The 6,236-nt window shown below is 40.9% G+C and overlaps 1 protein-coding gene across 1 annotated transcript in view; it reads left to right on the top strand.

Annotated features, from left to right (window-relative positions):
* Positions 1-1,170: 1,170 nt before the first annotated feature.
* Positions 1,171-6,236, top strand: part of LOC149438241 (gamma-aminobutyric acid receptor subunit alpha-3-like) — a 79,999-nt gene continuing 74,933 nt past the window's right edge. Inside the window, exon 1 of the mRNA XM_089660096.1 lies at positions 1,171-1,869. The gene's annotated coding sequence lies outside the window, so the exon portion shown is untranslated. The remainder of the gene's footprint in view (positions 1,870-6,236) is intronic.

The raw sequence follows: 6,236 nt of genomic DNA, 5'->3' as shown, positions 1-6,236 counted from the left end.
AAGAGGGGGGCACTGGAAGAAGGGGAGGATCAGAGAAGACAGGATCAAACAGCATTTTCACACAATGCAGAGGATTAATCCCTTAGGTTCCACAGTGAGTATAACAAGCATGCTTTACTGTATCTATAGACTGATTGTACTGTTGGGGTTTAGTAACACTTTAATGGAACTCTCAGGTGTGAATGGGGTCTCAGCCAATCAATGGTGGTCTCCAGGTGAGACACAGTTTGGTGTAACAGGTGGGATTGTGTATTATAAATGGAGGGATAACTTAAGCCGGCCATACATGGGTCGAAATTTGACTGATTTTTTTGTCATAAAATCGACTGATTTTCGCTCTGTTAGTGGGGTCAATGGCACCGGTCGATTTTCATGGTTTCTCCTCTTTTCGGTGATCGGGCACGTTGGAAAAGTCATGAAAAACTACCGTTTTTCGACTCAATGATGGTAAACTCGTACGATTGTTTTTTCGAAAAGAATATGCGCATGAGCCGTGACCTGGAAGGAACAGAAGTTTCGCCTGTTATATGGGGTGAACTTTATGACTCGGTCGGCCGAATTTCAAAATCATCGATGGCGCCTTCGGATTACCGAGCGAATGGCGTTTTCAATTTTTGGATGAAAAATCGCTCGAAATTTGACCCATGTATGGCCTGCATTACACTGAGCAGCTTTGCAGCACCACCTAGCGGCCATTTGAGATAACTGCGGATCATGCACGTCTAAAGGGATCCCTGGGATGTCGTCTTCCCTAAAAAAAAAAAAAAAAAAAAAAAAAAAACGGTCTAAGGAAAGCCATGTACATAATCTCCCATCACACGTAGGTCATGTCAATAGAATATCGTCCTATACGGCGCGAGTAAATCTGTGTACGATCCTCGCACGCTGAGGCTGATTTGAGAATCGGAAGAACAAACGGCTCATTTCATGCTCCATGCGCTGCATAATGAAACATTGCGTCCGCCAACGGCTTTCACGCCTTTGGTGCCCTGACAGTTCTTTGTTAACAATGTAACCATTTTTTTTTACTCTCTGTTCCAGAGAGGGAAAAATTCACTCTTAAGTAATAAATGGTTTCTTTTTGCTACTTTGTACCTAATGTAGAGGGGGTGGGGGTTCCGGTTGGGGGGGAGGGGTCACATGGAACGATTAGTTAAAGGGAATGATCGAAGTCTGACAGCGAAGCGTGTGATGAGCTCCGCTAGTGAGGTGAAACGCTGTACTAAATATTAGAATCTGAAATAATGGGAATGGAAAGGGAGGTGTGATGGGGAAGCAGGAGGAGGAGGGGAGGGGGGTTTCCCTCTGTCAACGACTGATGCCAGCCAATCCCCCCTCCCACATAGAAAAAGGCACCCTCTGACAGCACCAAAAAAAAAAAAAAAAACCCAAGGCCATAACACATAAACCAGTTGTGAGGTTTACATTGATACATCGCTACATTTAAAAAAAAAAAAAAAAAAAAAAACACTGGGGGAGAGGGGGGGGAACGCATTTTTTTATTTATTTAGGCAACGCCAAATCTGGGTCTACTTCTGCCTTTAAAAGCCTCGATACGCCATCGCTTTACGCAACATCACCTGCCAGGACTGTCATGTAGCAGGATACAGGAAAACCAGAGGAACTAAAGCGTACGAAATCGGGAGCAGCTGGGGGAGCCCATGGGTCGTCACCTCTGCAAATCCATGGGATTCTCTACGGAGACAGGGATCCGAAACGCTGCCGGGAAGAGCGGCCGGCGTTTGTAGATTTGGATGTCGGTCAAACGGGAGAGAGAGAGCAGATTGATAGAGCCAAGATTACAGGGGTGATTCTGTGGATGGGATTCGCGAGGAATGAAAAAAAGTGGCCATCTATCAATGGAACAAGGTATGGAAATGCTGGTGATACATGTGGGATCAAAACAGTGTGTGTGTATCCTCGGTGTCTCTCCTTCTTCTTTTTCTCTCTCTCTTTTTTTCCTCTCTGTAATAAATAAATATATATATATTTATTTTTTTTTTGCATTATTATCAATAATATTTTTTATATATATATACATTTTTTTGATTTTTTTTTTTTTTTATATCTATAAATCTCTTTCCTTCTCCTTTTTCTCTATCTTATTTTTCTCCCCATTCTCTATTTTTAATATGTATTTAATAATTATTTAATGTATATATTGATAATATATTTTTTATTGTTATTATAAATCTCTTTTTCTCTTCTCCCATTTCTCTATATCTTTTTTCCCCTCTGTTTTAAATAAATAAATACGTGTGTGTGTGTATATATATATATATATATATATATATGTATATGTATATATATATATATAATATATATATGTGTGTATATATATATATATATATATGTATATATATATATATATATATATATATATATGTATGTATATATCGCAGAGGGAGGGGAGAAAGAAGAAGAGAGAGAAAGGAGAGAGGTTTCTAGATGTATAGTAAAATAAATATATATATATATTTATTTTACAAAATATCTATAAACCTCTCTCCTTTCTTTTTCTCTCTCCTGTCTCTCTCTTCTTCTTTCTCCCCTCTCTCTGCGATAGATAATTTTTTTTCCTTTTAATTATTATTTATATATAAATTTACCTTTTTTTCTCCTTCTCTAAAAAAATATATATATATATATATATATATATTTAAATTTACCTCTCTCTGTCTTCTTTATCTCTCTTCTTTTTCTCTGTCACCTTTTTTCTCTCTTTCTATTTGAAATAAATAAAAAAATAAATATATCTATTCTCTTTCTCCTTTTTTCCCTTATTCTATAATACATATATATATCTTTTTTTCTCTCTCTCCCTTTCTCTCTCCTTTTCTCTCTCCCTTTCTCTCTCCTTTTCTCTCTCCCTTTCTCTCTCCCTTTCTCCTTTTCTCTTTCCCTTTCTCTCTCCTTTTCTCCTTTTCTCTTTCCCTTTCTCTCTCCTTTTCTCTCTCCTTTTCTCTCTCCCTTTCTCTCTCCTTTTCTCTCTCCCTTCCTCTCTCCTTTTCTCTCTCCCTTTCTCTCTCTCCTTTCTCTCCCTCTCTCTCTTTCTCCTTTCTCTCCTTTTCTCTCTCTCTCCCTTTCTCTCTCCCTTTCTCTCTCCCTTTCTCTCTCCTTTTCTCTCTCCCTTTCTCTCTCCCTTTCTCTCTCCCTTTCTCCTTTTCTCTTTCCCTTTCTCTCTCCTTTTCTCCTTTTCTCTTTCCCTTTCTCTCTCCTTTTCTCTCTCCCTTTCTCTCTCCTTTTCTCTCTCCCTTCCTCTCTCCTTTTCTCTCTCCCTTTCTCTCCTTTCTCTCCCTCTCTCTCTTTCTCCTTTCTATCCTTTTCTCTCTCTCTCCTTTTATCTCTTCTCTCTCTCTCCGCTCACACTTACAATTGACACCAGATGGCAATTATTATCTTGGAGAGCTCCTAGTGTGCAGACTGTGTGTGATGACACTTTTTTTTCCCTCTCCTTTATTTATTGTGGTGTCTTTGTCTGTGTTTATGTCTGGCCTTCATTGTGTGGGTGTCACAGCTTTTCAATGCTGTTTCCTCAATGTGATTCTGATGAATACAGTCGGACTTGCTGTAAAATGAAGGGTTAGAACCCACCCAGACAACAAGACGAGGTCCCTGAGCGTGGACTGTGGGCCTATAGGCTCGGTGGTCTGCCGGCATCATCTGTGCAGCGCTTGCTGGGGCTAAATGCTGTTGCATGCAACAGTGTTTAAAGCAACACAAATCCTTTTAAGCTGTTGGACTCTGTCTCTGCAACAGGATGGCCTTAAGGTGGCCATAGGCAGCAGAAGGCATTCTGATGTGCAGGCATGACCTAAATGCTGGAAGATCTGCCATAAATTTGCACCTTTAGATTTGCCTGGGCTAGTGTTGCCACCTCATCCCTTTAAACCCGAACGCATATTAATGACACCGGTTCTGAGGCTGATTTAATGCAGATCAGGCACTAAGTGAGTTCAATTACCACCTTAGTCAGCCCCAGAACCCGTGTCATTAATATGTGTTTGGGTTTAAAGGGATGAGGTGGCAACCCTAGCCAAGCCTGGGCATGCATGGTCATGGTTATGGAGGTGGGAGGGGTGGGAATGGGAAGACATCCCTGAAGCCTTCTAATCTAGGTAATTCAGATGGTACCTCCCCAGCGCCCCCCTGACCCATTATCATTCTAATAAGTTGACCTTAATCAATGCTGGTCTGCTTTTTGGGAGAACTTCCTGGGCCACTGCACTGGTCTCAGGCCTGTCCCCACCAATCAGCAACCTTACTCTGCCAAGGCACGGCCAGGCAAACCTTACGAGGTGGGGGCACCGGCTGTATATGAGGAGGAGCAGAAGGTAGATGTGTATGGGGTCTGGTCTGTATACATGGCTACATGTGGGGTTCCTAGACTATTTTTTATATATATATATATATATATGTATGTCATCAGACTGGCCTATGTTTAATTCAAGGATATTTATATAATTTTTATTGTTTTTATATTTAATATAAATTTGTCTTTATATTGACTGATGTTAATTCCACGAATATTTATTTTGCAGATAATTTTTGTATGTTTCAAGTCTGTTTTTTTTTCCCCAGTTTTTTTTAAATATTTTTTTTCTGTCTTCATATTGACTGATGTTCCAAAAATATATTTGTGTACTGTATGTATGTGTGTATGTATGTGTGTGTATATACAGTTGTGGCCAAAATTATTCAACCCCCAATGCTGTAAAGGGGTTTAGGGACTATAGTGTACATTTGGAATTGTATTCAGAATCAAATCCTACAAGGACGTTGTAACTACCCAAATGCAACTAAAATGACATCAATTGTTTATGTAATACAGTAGTAAATGGTTCTTATGTGGTTTCTTCATTGCCACAATTATTCAACCCCTTAAAGACTACCACTCTGAAGAACAGAGGTTCATACAGGTGCTTTCCATCAGGTATTGAAAACACCTGTGGATGTCACCGAGCAGCAATCAAGCATAATAAGCACCAATTAGGCAGCTTTAAAATGACTGTGATACTCAGCTCCTTCTAGACATTTACTGGTGTGGTTACAAACATGGTGAAGGCAAGAGAATGGTCCAGGAAGACAAGAGAAGAGGTGATTTCTCTTCACAGGAAGGGCAATGGCTATAAGAAGATTGCAAAGATGTTAAACATACCAAGAGACACCTTAGGAAGCATCATTCGCAAATTCAAGGCAAAGGGCACTGTTGAAACGCTACCTGGTCGTGGCAGAAAGAAGATGCTGACTTCGACTGCTGTGCGCTACCTGAAGCGTAGAGTGGAGAGAAGTCCCCGTGTGACTGCTGAGGAACTGAGAAAAGATTTGTCAGATGTGGGTACAGAAGTTTCAGCCCAGACAATAAGACGCACACTGCGTAATGAAGGCCTCCGTGCCAGAACTCCCAGGCGTACCCCCTTGCTGTCTCCAAAGAATAAGAAGAGTCGACTGCAGTATGCCAAAAGCCATGTGGACAAACCACAAAAGTTGTGGGATAGTGTTCTGTGGACTGATGAAACAAAATTAGAACTGTTTGGGCCCATGGATCAACGCTATGTTTGGAGGAGGAAGAACAAGGCCTATGATGAAAAGAACACCTTGCCTACTGTGAAGCATGGTGGAGGGTCAATCATGCTTTGGGGCTGTTTTGCTTCTGCAGGTACAGGGAAGCTTCAGCGTGTGCAAGGTACCATGAATTCTCTTCAGTACCAGGAGATATTGGATGGAAACGTGATGCAGTCCGTCACACACCTGAGGCTTGGGAGACGTTGGACCTTTCAACAGGACAATGATCCCAAGCATACCTCCAAGTCCACTAGAGCATGGTTGCAGAGGAAAGGCTGGAACATTTTGGAGTGGCCATCGCAGTCACCAGACTTAAATCCGATTGAGAACCTCTGGTGGGACTTAAAGAAAGCAGTTGCAGTGCGCAAGCCTAAGAATGTGACTGAACTGGAGGCCTTTGCCCATGAAGAATGGGCGAAGATACCCGTAGATCGCTGCAAGACACTTGTGTCAAGCTATGCTTCACGTTTAAAAGCTGTTATAACTGTAAAAGGATGCTGTACTAAGTACTAAGATTGAATGTCACTTGGGGGTTGAATAAAACTGATAATGCTGTGAGCACAGAAAAGACATTTGTGGTTATTTCATTATAACTGTTATGTTATATTTGTCTGACCTACAAGTGCCTCTTTAATGTAAATGTAAGCAAGATGACTGAATGATCAAAAGCA

Source organism: Staurois parvus, unplaced genomic scaffold, assembly GCF_062004578.1.
Source record: "Staurois parvus isolate SC_StPar_1 unplaced genomic scaffold, SC_StPar_1.0 ptg001201l, whole genome shotgun sequence".
In the NCBI taxonomy this organism is placed as follows: Eukaryota; Metazoa; Chordata; class Amphibia; order Anura; family Ranidae; genus Staurois; species Staurois parvus.
Note: the sequence above shows the minus strand (reverse complement) of the source record. Positions and strands in the feature narration are given on the sequence as shown.